Source organism: Platichthys flesus, chromosome 18 (genome assembly GCF_949316205.1).
Source record: "Platichthys flesus chromosome 18, fPlaFle2.1, whole genome shotgun sequence".
Lineage (NCBI taxonomy): Eukaryota > Metazoa > Chordata > Actinopteri > Pleuronectiformes > Pleuronectidae > Platichthys > Platichthys flesus.
In genome coordinates, this window is record NC_084962.1 from 16,269,807 (window position 1) to 16,287,574 (window position 17,768).

General features: G+C 41.5%; 1 pseudogene; it reads right to left on the reverse strand.

The window, feature by feature from the left end:
- LOC133973934 (apolipoprotein B-100-like) overlaps positions 1-15,559 on the reverse strand; it is a 36,267-nt pseudogene extending 20,708 nt beyond the window's left edge.
- Positions 15,560-17,768: the final 2,209 nt, after the last annotated feature.

Genomic DNA, 17,768 nt, shown 5'->3' on the forward strand with positions numbered 1-17,768 from the left:
TGCTGGATTGGTTAATTTTTCCCACACTGGCCCCCCTCATGTGCCTCTGATTTCCAATGTTGTGGGGTTATTATTCACTGATGGCCAGACAGGGCAGTTTTCATCTTCTCCGAACAATGGAATCACGCAGAAGGAAAATAAAGAAGCGTTTTGAGGGACTTAACCAATGCATGACCACCTCCATGTAATAATCTTAAAGGTTTGAACAGTGGATGTCAAACAATGGAAATCTTTGTAAGGAAAAATAAATGCAGAATGTAAGGGAGCAAGCAGTACTTTTCTTGGAACTCAATAAAAAAAAAATCAATGTGTCACCAGCTCAGATGTTCAATTATTTTGGCATATTTTCTCTCACTGGACACCAGTTGATATTGTGCTGTTGTGTAGCTATAATTCATTTTCTTAATGCCATCCCAAACCCTTTTCATTTGTTATACTTATTATATACATATCTATACTTTTTATACTTTCTACAATTCTCTGGTAGCTATGCTAAGTACATAAGTATTTGTTCAACACGTACTGAGTAATAATACTTTTTTTTGCCTTTTTTACTCAAGGAAAATATCTGAATACTTTTTTCCCCTTGGCATCATATTGCAGAGCTGGAAAATGTCTGGGCTTGGCTTTTTTTTGTGTCAAACAGAGTCTTTATTCATTCTTCTCATTTGCATTGTTTTATGTTCAGAGAGCATTTGAGTCACAGAGGCTATTTGTGTCTCTGCTAAATTTATACCTGCTAAGGATACAAAGGATGTTTGTACGAGGGACCAATTGTGACAGTGTTATTGTAATGAGTAACTATTTATTTTTGAGTTTTTGGAAAACCAAAGGAAACTGCTCCTTAATGCATGAAAACTCATCATGAAGGAAACCATTAAAAATCACATCAGCTTTGCAGACACTCTTCCAAAAAGATAGGATCCGAGACATAAATTATATGTAAGAAGACTTTATTGAAGCCCACATAAGGTTTTTTAAATAGTACAAGACACAAAGAAATCAGTAGGGTAACAATAAATGGTAAACTACTGTGAAACGGGAACAAACTAAATTAATAATTTGACACAAAAGTAGAGAGACACTTGTTAGCATATATATTGTGTATATTTTTGGTAGAACAGAGTCACTGTTGTCGTGATGGTTACACAACAGATATAATCAACACAAATACTGCATTAAGCGTTCTTTGCCGCAGCCAGTTAGTTGGATTTGGCGACAAATGGTAAAGGAATGTCAATATCCAGCTGTCTGTCGCTTACTCTCACATATGGTTCAACACTTTTGCTTTTCTCCTTCATAACGTCAACAACATTGTTGTGGAAAGCATTCATGTGTTTTACCACTGAGTCAATCCAGGACTGGAGGTCAATTTCAAGCTGTTCAGTAGACATGTCAGACACAATTTTTTGGATTTTAGCTCTCACAGTTTTCAGATATTCCAGAACAATTCTGGTGTACTCTTCAATCTGTCTGGCAACATCGGCTACGACAGGGGAGTTGATGGCATCGTTGTACACATCAGCAACAAAGGCAGATATCTTTTCTATGTTCTGAGATTTCAGGGTGTGGAGAAACCTTTCACTTTGTTCAGTGGTAAATTGCAAGAATAAGGAAAATTTCTCTTGGATGTCTTCCACTTGGATATTTCCTAGTTTCCTCACAGTGACAATAACTCTATCCTGGGTGGTCCTCATAGCTACAGACAAATCATCAAGAATTTCTCCTCCACTCACAATGTGGTTAGAGCCAGGGAGGGTGAATTCAATGGCTCTGATAAAATCAAGGACTGATCCAAAGATGTGGGAAAAATACTGTGGAATCTTTTGAACAGCTTCCTCAGATACATCGGCAACAAAAGCGTTAAGTTTCTGGTAGATCTCTAGCCCAGACAGTCTCTGCTCATATCCATAGACCTGGAACTTGGTCTCTCTCAAGAAATTAACAATAGCATCAAGAATAGCTTCAACTCTCTGTTGGTTATTTCTGAGGATCATAATAGTTGTATCTGTGACATCTGTCATAACAGCAGAAGGATTTACTGTTGCGAGTTTGTCAACAGCCCTCTTGAACATCACTCTGCCCCTCTTGCTAGCCCTTTCAATGGATTCCACAAGCCTTCCAGCATTTCTGTTGATTTCTCTATATGTGTAATAAGCAGGTTTTGACACCAGTTCCACCGCTCTGGGTACCTGGTTCTTCACTTCTAACATCATATCATATGGCATCTCCATATTCCAGGTTGTCTGAATGTTCAGTTTCTCAGAGTTCATCACAGACATCTTCAGACTCAGGATATCAATGTCTGTTGTTGGCTCAGACTGTAGGAAAAACATAAGACAAAAAAATACATTATTACAAAAACAAACACACACTTTTTTCATTTAAATCACAATAATATTTAATTAATAAGCATTAAGTAGTCAAAAGTTCTCTTACCGGGTAGCGACCATAGAGTCTTGCTTTGACTTGTGCTGGGGATTTAGTCTGCATCTGAACTGCAATGAGTCCCGCGGATGGAGTGGACATAGAAACAACCAGGCCTTCCTCTGAATTTCCTGTAATATCTTGGTGGATTTCCATCGTTCTGTCAGGTAGATTGACCTTTGCCGAATTGGTGATGGAGGTATGGACATTTTCATAGCTTAAGATGATGGCACTGTCATGGGTTCCCTCTACCATTGGATGTTTCACAGAGAGGACAGAGGCTATTTTGAATTCACCAGCTGTGATTACGTTGACGTTGCCGTGAATCTTTCCGGTCAGAAGCTCAAATTCAGAGGCTGAAGAGGCGTCAAGTTTGATGATGATGTTGTCCTGGTTGAGGATGCTAGCATCAGTTTTGAGTGTGATCATTGCTGTTTTCACTGAACCCTCATAGGTCAGATCACCCAGTACTGGGATCTTGATGCTCTGAATTTTGGGCAGGGTGATTTTGGGAAGAGTCAGCTTGCTCAGGGCCGATGGAACATGCAGGGCAGGCATTGTGATGAGAGTGAGGTCAGGCAGGGGAATGGTAAATGTTGACACCTCGACATTCATCACTGGAACCTTGTAGGCGGGCACTGTAATGGTTTTGGGAAACTCAATGCTGTATTTTTCATACTCTGCCTTTGCCTTGTTGTAAGATGTAGCGAGCATGGCAGCAGCCTTGTCCTTGCCGATGAGTGCTTTCTTGTGCAGAGTCTTGACGTTGGTATTAATGACATTGATGAGTGGATCTAAATTAATGTCAATGGTAATCACCTCAGGGTTTTTCTTGTAGGTCAGCTTGGCGTTCATGTCCAATGTCTGCTGAGTTGTGAGTAGGAGGTCACTCAGGAGAGTATCTTCCCACAGTGAGACGTCCTCCAGTCTTGGTGTCCCAATACCAACGAATGGCACGGTCATTGCAGGAATTGTGATGGTTTGTTTCAATGCATCAAGATTAGCTTCTCCATTAATCTGGGAAACAATGCTTATTTCCTTCTCATCATTATCTATGGTGAAGGAATGGGAGTATTTGTACTGGTTGAATCTAGCGAGGCCTGTCCAGCTAGCTTGCTGAACTTCAGAGTTAAGGGTAAGAGCGATGTCATTCTGGAGATCTACCTTTCCAGACAGCAGGAATGGAAGGGCAAGCTTGGTGTTTCCCCTGTTCTTGGTGTCAAACATAAGCTCTTTAGGTGTGATGGAAGCCACGGCAGTGCTTGAGAGAGGTCCCTCAATTCCTCCGGTCAGCTCTGCGCTGTGAGAGGCAGTGAAATCAATTTTCATGTCTTCAACCTTGGCCTGGAACTTGACATCTGCAACACTTCCCTTCATGAAAGGTGTCTCTGTCTCAACCTTGCCACTGATAATTAGGTATCTGAAGATGCACATATCAGCAACCACATTTTGATTCATCTTGTATTCGCCGCATCCTGTTTCACCGTCGAAAATTACCTTGGCTGTATGGAGATCCATGACCACTTCCATGTAACTCTTGTGGGATCCCTCGTTTGAGATGTCCTGAACTGCATATTTTTCATGAGCAGAATTGTTGAGGGTCAGACGCGCAGTGCCATCCTCAAGCTGGAAAAGGGTCTTTTGATTTATCTGTGCTTCCGTGAAGATTTTAAGGGGTGGCATGTTGAGGTTTTGTTTGTAGTTAGTCTCTGCAGTGGCGGTAAATCCATTTTCCATGGCCAAAAAGGCTTTGTTGGCAAGCTCTGCAGCATAAAGCTCAGTTGTGACCTTTGCAGTAGTATCAGCAGAAGCCTGAGCTGACAGGCCATAGAGAGTGAACGTTCCCTTGTGGTCAAGTGTGAAACATGACTGGTCAACATTGATGTTCTCAGAAACGGACACACGACTCATCTTGGGCAGGGCAACGTGTGCACTGGCATCGGTGGTGAAGTCAAGGATTTTCAAAGTAGATGTAGCCTGTGAGTTAAGGTTCATTTTGAACTCTGGTGTGACTGATGCAGTTGTGGTATTCTCCAGATGAGCAGTGGTCCTGAGATTGTAATGAGGAGATGTCACCCTGAACTCTCCGTAGAGCTTTCCAAAACAGGGAATTTTGGTCATATCTGTCACCTTCTCTTTCAGCTCCATAGTGAATGTGTCATAATCAAAAGATCTGATATTCTGGACCATTGTCATGAAATAATCCTTCACGTCTTCAATCAATTGTTTTAAGTCGAAGGAATAAATTTCATTCACAAGCTGCTGAACAGGTGCCAGAGCTTTTTTGAGCAAAGGCTGGAAGTCAATTGATCTGAGAGCAGCAAATGCCGACTGAATCTTCTCCCTCACCTGATACTGCTTCATAGTTTTAACTACCTCATCCATGATGGCTTCAATCATCTTCTCAACCTCGTATTTGGAGAGGATTTCTTCAATTTTAGAATAAACAACATTGAACTTGTTTGCAATGTCATGTTTCTTGATGAAAGCCATGAAAGTTTCCTTGATGGATTTCAGCACATTCATGACTTTGTCAGTTGGGAACTTGGTTGTCAGGTTGTTCAAGACATTTTCCATTGAGTTAATAAACTGTCTCAGGTCCTTGACAAAGAGTTTGTAGTCAAAGTTGTCGATGACCTCCTTAAGTTCCGCCACTTTGTTCTGAAACTTGAGACTGATTTCCAACTTGTTGTTGATTTCCTTCAGCATCTCAATGCTGTTTTCCATCATCCTCATCATCGTGATCTTTACGTTTTCAATGACTGCAGGCAGGTGCTCAACGAATGGGATCTGGACAAAGTGGCTGTCGCTGTTCTTGTCATATTTCACAAATCCAGAGATGGAATAATCTTCACTGGCCTCGGTAAAGAGGGAGGTTGACATTGCTCCTGCCATCTCAATACCCATTTTCTCTGCATTATTATAAGCGCTAATTTCTTCATCGAAAGTGTGCTCGTTTACTTTGGATTTCATCTTCAGTGTGACACTCTGCTCTTGCAAGCTAATCATGCTGTTGAACTTGTTCTCCATGTTGGTCTTGATAGGTGATGTGCCTTCCAGTTCATGGGTGGTTGAAGCTCTGCACTCAAATGAATGTGTGAACAGAAGAGGTTCTGCTTTCAGGAGGAATTTGCTGTTCAGCTCGCCGCTCTGTTGTCCATTCAGATACATTGCACCATCTGAGTTGAGAAGGGCATCGATGGTCAGAGTGAAGGGTGCTGCAACAGTTTTGACTGTGCTGTCCAGACGAAGATATGGTGAGTTTAAGTTTGCAACATCGTTGAACTTCATGGTCAGACCAGCAATCTCCATATCAGTGGTATGTGTCATGTGAGATCCCAGGAGTTTACCATTTGTATTGCACTTTGTAGACAGGACCATGTCAATAAACTTGATTTCATACGTGTGCTTGAGCTCTTCCTCTGAGAAAACTCCCATCGTTGTTCCAGTAAGCTCCATGTTGTAGGGCTGTGCCTTGAACTGGGCATCATTCACAAAGTTAATCTCCATGATCTTCAGGTCATTCTTTACAGTAACTGAAGCAGTGTAAGGCACCATGTTGACTATGATGTTGTGCATGTAGGAGTTCCTCTCATCAAGAACGTTGTCAGTCTTAGAGTGAAGGCTAAAAGATTTCAGCGCCAGGGACAGTGTGTGGGTATTTTCAGTCCTCATTTCGTTGAAAGATCCTTGCATGTTGTTGGAGACAACCAGGCCATCTTCATTCACTCTAAGGTTCACTAAGTTCCTGGCGTTGACGTCATAGAGGCTACCCTTAAGGATGCTGTTGAAATAGGCTTCTGTGCTTGCAAGCTTACCCTCAACATTGAGCTCGGCTTTATTGTCTTGAATGGCTCCCTTTGTGGTCAGAGACATGGTAGCACCGGAGGTATCGATTCCAGCATGGAAAATATTCTCAAAGGTCATTGGGCTATACTGGGCAGTGGTTGTACAACTGGTTGTCAGGCCATTCGTGTTCATGGTCAAGGTTGCCTTGTGAGAGGCGAGGCTTGAAAAGATGTTCATGGAGGCATCTGTGTTTACCTCCAAACCTGAGGGGTTGATGGACGCAGTGATCAGGGAGTAGGCACGGTTCACTGTATCATCAGCTTGGTTCTCAATCCTGAGAGTGGCCTGTCCTTCGATGGAAGAGAACTCCATCTGGCTACGAACCATTCTGTCATCAGCCTTGGTCACAGAGTCAGACTGGATGGTAAGCTGGACATCCTTGTAGCTAAGGCTCATTTTGGTAGTGTGCTTGATTGGGTTGCTGTTCATGTTGGTGTTTGACTCAATCAGAAGTTCCTCATTTGCATAAGATGCCTTGACCTTGTTAACAACCTTCAGGATTTCAGAGTTCACTCTCAGTGTACTCTCCAACCTTGCTTCTTTCTTCATTGGCTCAACAGAGAAGGTGTGCAAATAGGTGGTGGTAGCAGTCATGGGTCCAATGGTCACACTTCCGTCTGTGTTAATGTCTCCAGAGAGAATGTTTGCGTCGACAGTGAACTGTGTGGTAACAGTCAGAGAAGTGTCTAGACCCAGAGGGGAGACAGCATAGATGTTGTATCTTCCTGTTGTTAGTACATTGTCTGTGACAGCAATGGTCTCCAGCAGATTAAAACCTGTGTCCACGATCATGTGCTTCAGGGAGCCATCAACGGTCAATTTCATAGTTTTCTCTTCCGTATCTGTGATTTTTGCAGCTCCTTAAAAACAAACAAATCAGTAGAGATAGTAATTAGTATAAACTTTTTTGTTATTTTAGGTTTGTTAAAAATAAAACTGTAATGTGTAAAGAATAAAGATCAAATTACCCTCAGTTGAGAAGGAGAGAAGTTTGACTGGACTTTCAGCCATGATGCTGAACTGGGCCAGGTAGCTGGGAGACTCAACAGTTTTGTTTCCAGCAGAGACTGTGGCTTCCCAGTTGTAATAGTTACTGTGGAGTTTGGCAGACACTTCCACCATTCCCATCAGAGGCATGGAGAGATCATATTCAGAAGGAATGGTAAAGATGGGGATTTGGATCTCCTTTGGGACAATATTCATGCCCACCTGAGGCAAAGAGATGTGAGGGGAGGTGAGCCTTGCAGGTATCCTTAGCTCCTCAGATGATTTACCTCCCAAAGGCAGAGGGATAGTGATGGTCATACGGTCCTGGTTAAACTGGTATCTGAGTGTGCCGTCCCTGGTGGAAGGATGAAAACAGAATATTTGTTTAATTTAAAAGAGACATTTGTTCTTATTTGAATTAAAGTAATCAGGAAAAAATTCAGTTTTCTTATAATCAATATGTTTATACTAATTCATATATTTGAATATGTGTTACACTTACAGGTTCATGAAGAGGTTTTCAGGCATGGCAGGCATTTCAACATCTGCAATTCTGTTCCTCAGAGTCTCAACATAGGGAACATCAGTCTGGATCTTGTCCATCCAGATGTTGCCGGCCTGATGAAGGAAACACCACATTTATTATAATTTCGTCTGGGAAGAAGAAACTAAAAGCAAATAAAGATAAAATAGAATAGTTGAAATTATTATATTCTGTTCACCTCAACTGCCTTGTTTAAGATGTGACCCAGTCTCATGTCAGTCTTGACAACCTGCTGCTCCATGACGTCATCAGCAAACTGCCTGAGCCAGGCCTGGAGGGCCTCAGTGTAAGGCACCAGGATCTTAGTATCAGCATTGACGTTGGACAGCAGCTGGACTTCAGCATGGTCTTCACCTGAGATACAAAGAATTTAGGGTTAGACTTTTGTATTTTCTACAGTATTTGGACAAATACCTGAAATGATCAGTCCATTCTAGTATTTTGTAGAAAAACGTACCATATTTGAATACAACTGCCTGAATGGAGGAGGTCTCTGGAAGCTTGACATCACTCTTGATCTCTAAGGTGAGCTTGTCAGTGTTGCTCATTGTTGCAGTGATGGCAGCATCAGCCTTGAGTGAGGGGACTATGAGTTGAACCTGCAGCATGCCATCAGTCACGGCCTGAAGCCTGAATACAAAAAAAAACATGATTCAGTCAGTGCCTGTAATTAAATAAATGCCGTGGAATATTTAAGCAAGTATCAAACTTGGGTTTACTCACTTGGCACGACCAATCAGAGAGAGCTGGGGCACGTTCTTGTTGGAGATCTCGAGGATCATGGATTTGCCTTCGGCACTGCTGTCGGCCATGCTAACCTTAACACCAGCTTCAACATCAAAGTCGGGTATCTGGACTTCAGTGGTAAAGACGTTCCTGTCCCTGTTGTATTTCATGGTGGCTGTGGCCTCGGTCGGCTGATCACCTGAGGTGAAAGAGTAATTTAAAGTTTAACTTGATTACTTAGACATGCAGTCTGTAGAGGGTTATGACTAATAGAAAAAACATCAGATGTGTAAAGTTTTATCTAAGTATGATGATCATACCTTCAGCTCTTAGGGTCATCTTCAATGAATCAACCTTCTGGTGGCCATCTTCTCCTTCACTGAGGAGATTGTAGGCGATGGTGGCTGTGTACTCAGAGACCTCTTTAGTGGGCTTGATGTCCACATTAAACCTAGAAGGAAAAGTCAAGTCTCATTGATGAGTGTTCATGAAAAATCTTAATGAAGAAAAACATAAAAAAGCATTTCTTACACAATATAAATATCATTTGAATACTTTAACTAAGCAGTATGGATACGTACAAATCCAACTAATATATATCTAATGCCTCCCCTACTCCATAGATATAAAACATATTACTTCTTAATGTAAAGCGGAGCTGTGTTGGCAAATCAGACCTTTATTCAACCCATATATTTGTCAGCTCAAGATTCTTTATCACACTGAATCGTTTCCCAGGGCTAAGGCACCAATTGCATGAGACTCATGAATAATAATCATGTGGCATGCTGCAATCTGTGATAAGACTGTCAAAATAATCACACATTCTCCAAACTTACATAGTCTCTCCATTCAGGGGGAAGTAAGGGGCATCGGCCGTGCCAGCGAGACCACGAGCTGTTTCGGTGCAGTAGCTGAGCCCAGTGAAGAGAGGGCTGCATTTTTCATCACTCAGGGTGTGTGGGATCATTGTAGCCTCACCGGCACCAACAATCAGCACTTTATTGCTATTTAGAAGAAAGAAAAGTAAAATTAGTATCTATTTTCTAATAACTTCTTTTATGTAATTTATAGTACCACTTGCACTTGCTAACATTTATGCTAGAAGCTCTGAATGTGGCTGCAGACAAACAAATTATTCTAGGTTCTTAGCACATCTGCGTAAATTCAATAGCAGGTACACAAAGCAGAAAACAACCATATATATATATATACAAAAACACAACAAAAATGAACATATTATATCTAAAAATTGTATATGAATGTGTTTTATGTTATTTCTTACTGGACTCTGAAGAGCTTTGTGGTGCCCTGTGGGGCGGGGATGGAAAGCCTGACCTGGCCCTTCTCCATGCTAATCTTAGCATTGAGCGTGCTCTCATGGTACATGTTGGTTTGCATCTCAACAGCGGACACAGAAAATTCAGGGACATGGACTCCCATCTGAGTCATGAACTCAACTCCAACGGAGGGCATGAACAGCAGCTCCTTCTGTGAACAAAAGCAGAGTTAAATTAAATTGGCGGTAGAGGCATAACAAAATATCAAACAACACCATCATGCAACCCTTACTACAACCGAAAAACTGAGCTAATTGTATTACTATTCATATTTGATTTTTGGTATTAATATCATTAAAAAAATAGTACCATGTTTGGAGCAAGGCGAAGGCCTCCCTTTGCACCAGGAGTGAAGGTGCCGGTCATAGCGAATGTCAGAGGCAAACCAGCTGCAGTTGACATCATGAATTTGTTGTCCATGAAGATGTAGTGGGCAAAGATCTCGTTGTCAGTTCTGGACATCATTTTAGACAAAGCCTGATGGAGATAATAAGTTATTTTTAATGATCTCTTGTTGATGGGCAGAAAAAGAGTTGCAGATTGTTGGATAGGCGGCATTGTAAATGGATAACTGGAGTAAAGATCAGTACCTGTGCAGGCAGGATCCTGGCGAAAATATCTGTATACATCACTGCATTTTCAGCAATAAACTTCAAGTCGCTGGCCTTGATGAAACCAAGCTCAGCTCCCATGATCTTCAGGTAGGCCATGGCCTCTGGAGACTCTTGGTTCTGCAGATCTTTCACCAGCTTGTTGAAGTTGCGAACAATTTCTTTCACAAGGTTTTCAGGGACCTGAGGAAAAAGTTCCATAGCATTAGTTGTGTCGGTACTAGTGGAAATGAGATACAAACTTTGACTTAAGGGTGTTTAACAGAAATATTCCCACACGAGATTTACCTTCTGTCCTTCTGTTTTGAGGGGAGCAACCCATTTCTCCAGAACTTCCTTGATGTTTGGTGACATCATGTCTTCGGCCCAGTACAGAGTCTTCGACAAAGTGTCAGGGAAGAAACCGTTCTTTCCAAAGAGAGCATCAATGGTCGGCTCGAAGCCTTTTCCCTCCATGCCAATCTACAATGCAAAGTGAAACAATTAAATAACTAGATTGAAAACAGTGGATTTAACGAGTTAAACCCAACATTTCCTAGAGAGAATCCATTACAGCAAATAATGATAATATGAAGAAAAACATAATTGTTGTTTTTTTACTGTTATTATATAGCATTTTCACGACTTGTGTTCTAGTAACTGTAGCACTACAATGTGACGCAGCAACAAATGACTGATAATTGAGTATTTTACCTCCCAAATGTCCAGGTTGAAACCAAAAGCGTTCAGAGTGGTCTCCAGCAGCATCTCCCTGGGCAGCTGGTTACTGGGATCAAAGATAATGTTGCCCTGAATGGCGGCCTTCATGTCATCATCTTGGGCCACATCCAGCTTGTAGCTGCGAGACTTTGTGGTGTAATCGTTGTGTGTAACAACATCAGTGTCCTCCAGGGCATCAATGATGGTCTTACCGAGCCTGAGATTAAAAAAGAGATGGTAAAACAATCAGCTGAATATAAATACTTGGGTTTGTTAAATCAGGATAGTATTTACACAAAATAAGTCCTGTCAGTTTAAAGGTTCCCCAATCTTACTTCTGGGTCTGTGGATCAGAGGAGGTAATGATGTTGTAGACGTGGGAGGTCACAAAGGACTTGACCTGCACGTTCTGCTCCTGCTTGATCAGCTTCTTCAACATTTCAATGTCACTGGGCTGGGGTTTCCTCATCAGAACCAGGTATGCTGCCAGGCGCTTCTGCACAGCACCCTTGGGGTACTGGCAAACCCTCTGGAGGTTAGAGCGGATCTGGATACAGAGACAAGAGTAACATGTTTGTCACCTCAATTCAGGAAACGTTATACTTTAAAAATAATGGAATCTGCGATATTCTTCCGATAGGGGTCGTTGTATTATCTACCTCATCTGTCACAGACATGCGTCTGAAAGCCTGGATTGCGGCCAGCTGCACAGACAGAGTGGTGGCAGGCTGTCTCATGCACTTGAGCAGGGTGTTCTTGATTGTGGCATCAGCATCCTCCAATGCTGCTCCCATGTTACCAACAACCTGAATTGAAGAGTGCGCACATTTAGAAAAATGCATGGAATGGGAAATCCCAACTAAAATTGTTGTATTTTGAGAGATCACAACAAGTTTCCTACCCTCAAGGTCAGGAAGGTCAGTTCTTTCTCTCCAGCGCAGTCGGGGCCCAGAAGAGAAGCCAGAAACTCAGAGACAGCGACGATCTCGGGGGTGACTCCCTCTCTCTGGTACAGTCTAGTGACAAAGTTACACATCAGATACAGTGAGTCGCTGTAATTCAACGACTTGCCTCAGATGAACAAAAAAAACATTTAAAAGATGATAGGATGTGGGTTTACTTACTTCCTGGCGACATTGCTCAGAGCATACATGATTGGTTTGCTATTCTTGTACTGAGCCATTGCCAGCATGTCCTTAACCAAGAGGTGGGAGGGATTAGCCAGCATCCCCAGGGCGTAGACAGAAGCGTCAACCTCGAGAGCACCTTCGTCAAAGGTCCTGAGACCCTTCAGGATGGCACTGGTGCACTCTGGGGTACCACACTGGACCAGAGCTTGGAATGTCAGCGGCATGGACATGTCCATCATCTCAATGGCAGCAGATCCCAGGACCTCAGCATTCAGGCCTCGGAACTGAGACACCAGTTTGCGGAAAAGGCCGGCGCGCTCCTCGCCCTGAGTGGTCTGGGACAGGGTGCTCAGCTGCTGGAATGTGGCCAAGGCAGCCTCTTTGGTCTGGATGGTGGACTTCTCATCAGAAACATCCATGGGCAAGGACTGGATGTTGCCCTGGTCTGTAGAGAATTACAGTGTAAACAGTGAGAAAATAATGTAGAACGGGGACACATTTGACACATTGTGATGTTCTAGAACATGTTATAAAAACTAAACCACTCACTGGCTTCAAAGATTCTGTCATTGATCTTGGAAGTTTCCCTCAGAGTCAAGGTCTGCTTCACCGAAGCAGAAATTCCATATTCATTTCTGTTTATTGGAGACAGAATAAACCCAGAATTACTAAATGCAAAAATTATCTTATTTCACAAGATCTGATGATCTACATTTGTAGAAACTGTCTGGACAAAAATACTTACATTTATTTTAAATTTAAATAATAAAAAAAAAACACAGATCAAATATACAACATGTAGTTATTGCCCTTTGGCCAATCTAGAAATGGTTTATTATTTAGCACGTTCTTCGTGCTGTTTGAACTTACTGGTGGGACATCGGCAGGAAGAGATGCTTCTCTGTGCATGTGCCACTGGTCATGTGCTTCTTCTGGTTATCAAACTTGTAGTTGCAGGTCTGGGTGCTGGAAATCATCTTGGACATAGGCAAGTTCTGATTGGAGGGAGACAGCATGTTTTTTATTAAAGAGTAGGAGAAAACGTCATCATTTTAGAGGTTTGATTAAAAAACTATGAAGTCTAAATGTGTACGTACGAGGCACCTGTGATTGTTTGTTGTCTGGTTTATTTGTTAGCAGGATTATTTAAAAACTACAACACTAATTTCCATCAAACTTAGTGGAGGGATGGGGACTGAGTGAGACGTGTGGATGTTAATGAAGGGATGAATCCAGAATTTCGTTTATTTTTTACTCTACTCGACATTCTAGTTTAATATAATGGATATCTTTCATTCATTTATGTATTTTCTGTTTCTCCAACAGTTAGTGAATATATAGCTCCTTCGACTGATCCTTCAACTCTTAAGAACTATAACGGTCTGTGATGATGGTGGCGTTCGGTGGTTACCATGCCAGAGATGAGGGCCAGGGGACTTGTGTCCTGCCGGCGAGCGATGAACTCGTCGCACTGGGAAAGATCCCGGGTGACGGTCACATCAGTGGCGATGTCCTCCCTTGCGTTGACGGTGAAGTCAGTGGAGCACACTCCGTGCACGGTGGGCTGAAAACGAGGAGAGGTTGTTACTAATACTGAAACAAAAAAAACACACAGTCACGGGAGCATGAGTGGTAAACACGGCTCTTGTCCTGTTTTGCCCTGACTCTGATTATCAATCGATCTGACCGATTACCCCCCATGGTGAGAGCAGGTGATGCCATTAACAAGATAAAGTTATCTAGGACTTTGACCTGCTCTGAGGGTTGTCTATGTGGGAACATGATGTTACAGGAGTGTATTTATCACCTGTGACTGGAGCAGCTTATCTACTCATTGTGCAACTTTTTTTATCTATGCATGACTCTTCTACACAAACAGATTCCTCAGGGATTCAGGCCTGACCCGTTGGTAACCATGACAAGGCAACAGAACAGACGAACAGGGGGAAGTTACCATTTCCTTGTTCTTCTCCTCCTCCATCACGGGCACGAGCAGAGCAGAGACGATTCCCCTCTTGATGTTCAGGATGTGGACAGCCTCGTTGTCCTCAGCGTAGAGATGAACATTAGTCAGGCCTTCGACTTTGAGCTTCAAGGAGTTCCTGTCGACGTGGAAAGAGCATTTATGACCTGCCCTTTCGCTCTTTACATCCTTAATAATTGTTCTTGCTTTTTGGACAAATAACACAGAGGATGAATAAATCTTTCTTACAAGGCCATGGCAGCCTTGAAGGCCTCATTTCCAGCAGTGGGTGTGTAGACTGCGTGTCCCTGCTCGTCGACATGAGAGATCTCGCTCAGAGAGCACTCTGTGGTGCGCAGGATGAAGCTACAGGTCTGGGGCACGTCAATCTCAACCTTTACGGCAAATAAAAAAATTAATTGTTAGTACAAGAGTTTTACTATCTAAAACAAATATAAAGTTTATTTTCCAATTTTGATCAGGGCAGGGAGACGTACCATGCAGGAGACTTTGGAGCCGCTCTTATTGTCAGTAGCTCCATTCACGCCGTTAATGGTCTCAGCTTCATAGTCGTACTTAAACGACCGGAAGTTCTTGAATCTTTTGGCCACTAAAAAGTGAATTTGAAAAATGAGTCAGACAATTGTAATAGAAATGTTTTCTGGATATAGTTTAAGAACACTAATTAAAAAAAAAACCTTTATATAACTTTTAAAATTTGAAATGAAATGTAAAAACAGCAGATTTCACGAGTTAAGTAATTTGACATGAAACAATCAACTCACATTGACACACTGGAGATTGTTCCGTCACATCTTGCTCTGTAAAAGAAGGAAAACATACGTGCTTGACATAATGATAGCAAAATAGAGTAAAATAGATAAATAACGATCCTCTACTTGAATAGTAAATAGTATGTTGAGATCCACATATGCTGATTAACAGTACAGAAAATATTCGTTTGTCACAAACAAAAAATATCAAACATTTGAAGTCTATATATAAAACTAATTCCTTAAATCCTACAACCTTGAAAATACAAAGACAGTACTTACGGGCTAGTGTGTATGTTCCCAGCAGAAGCAAAAGGCAAAGCTTGGTACCCTCCATGATGGGCATAGAAAAGCTCCCGATGCCTTCAGGAAGTGAGAGTCTTCCTCTTTCAGTGAAGACTACTCCTTGAGCTCTTGGCTTTTGGCTTTTATAGTTCTCCAATCTTAAGAGTGTGTGATCAACAGGACTTGGAAATGTGTCGACCTGGTTCCAAAGTCTGAGCAGTCCTTGTGGCAGGCCAAAGGTAAAAACATTTCACAAACCAGGACTGAGTGACTCCGTCAGCACAGGGTGGGGGTGGTCTGTGCGATTAGGATCAATCACCTCCTCTGGCCTTGCTTTGTTTTTCAGAATCTGTCAGAGAGTGATCCTGAAGTCTTTGTTAATAGAAACCTGATTCATTTAAGTTGTATTATTTAAGAAAATCCTACGTAACTTTATTTAAAAAACACATTTTGCAATCAGATAAATGCCATCAATAGCTAATATATCCTCAATCACTAACTTTGGTTGCTTGTTGTGCTCAAATGGGTTCGATATACTTTGTGGGTAATTTAGATTTCTTTCTAAACATCTTTTTCGAGTAATTCTTTTAGTTTGACCAAGTTGGGATTTCACGTCGAAAGACACGGCTTAAAAAATCCAAAAGGAAAAAAAATGCTCTCTTCAGTGTTTTATTTTAAGTTTTCACCTTTAAAGTTACACTGTTTTGTCATTTTAAACATGTACAAGTACATGAAGTCCTCTTACAGAAACTTGACACAACCTTTGACCATTAACAATATGAATCATATGACCTGCTGCTTCAGTGCGTTATCGCCCTCATGCACGTACTGTATTTCTTTCAGGCTGTTTTATCTGGACAACCACATCAGTAATAGAACTGTTTTATATTTTATATGACATCTACCGACTATGAATTTGTGGAAAACCTTAAACATAGTGTCTTCAGTTATATCTGAGCTTTTAATGCTGTGAAAAATAAAACGTGTCTCCTATGATCAAGGCCCCTCACAGCATATTGTACATAGTAGAGACCCTGCTGGAATGTAACTAAGTACATCCACTCAAGTACTGCACTTAAACACAAATTCAAGTCATCTGTATTTGAGTATTTCCATTATGTGACAACGTAAAAATAATCTATGTCTATTTCCTAACATACAGTTATACACAGTATATAACTCACGGGGGGGGGGGGGGCAGTTCTCTGTATTGTCTTCTTTTTCTTTGTCTTGATTAAAAAGCGGTGTCTCAGCACTGGTATCTTAACGCTCTTCAGTGACCTTTCACCTCCTCACAGAAGTCTGTGAAAGGATCAGGATTACAAAACAAGTGAACTCAAGATAAGTTAATCAGGCAGAGGTTTGACAGCTGGACTTTACATAAGAGTGCTTCTTGAGTGACAGAGGAGTTCAGAGGTTTTTATCGACGCTAAATGAGTAGATCTGACAATCAGTGTCAATCAGTCCGGTTGGCATAAAGAGCAGAGACAAGTTGGATCTTCTTTAAAAACATGTTTTTGATGTACGTTCTGTCATCTTAAAAAAATCCATAAATAAGGTTACACAAAAAACCTGAGCATGGAGGTCAGCTGAGAAAATCAATGCCACATGTCACGTGTGGTGTCATTGTGTAGCTGATGTCCTCAAAACCCCTTGTAGACGTGAAGCCTCTGACTAATGGGCCTAAACCCAGAGATACAAAGGGTAAGAACTGACACACATGATTGAATCAGAGAGCAGGAGACAGGAAACAGAAACATGAGCCAAAAGGAAATGTAAATATCAAACATGTAGAATGTGTCTCCCTGCTCTTGAGGACATTTCTCAATTTCTAATTGATTTCCTGCTTCATTTTGAACTTGTGTGATGAGCAGCTATCAGGGGAATTAACCTCAGGCAGTCATAGATGTCACACATTGCATCTATTTACACTCATACTTGCCTTTGGAACATGAATCAAAAATGTAATTTACAGTCGTGGGTAAATTACACATTACACTGATTTGTTGAGTGAATGAATGAATACAACAGAGCAGTAAACAGACTTTAAAATAAGTTTAAATGTTTATTATTGTGTTGCTCTTTATTTCCCTTTTTTAGTGGTAATCAGATTCAACAATTACCTACAGGTCATTTTTCAGCACAGATTTTATTCAACTTGACATTAATGACAGTAATGATCCTCCACAACAGGTCACTGGGACATATAAATTGAATGCAACCATTACTAATGTCATTCATTAGACCCGTGCTTTTACTAATATGACATGTGGCCTTAGGTCTTTCATTATAGGCCGTTACACAACCACATTAGAGCTGTAATCTAGCAATGTAGTGTCCTAGATGCCTTCAACTTGGCAGAGGTTATTGCAGGAGGATTGTGAGGGGCATTATTGTCCTAGTGTTTGAAACAGAAGTTCTCTTGGTTTGTCTG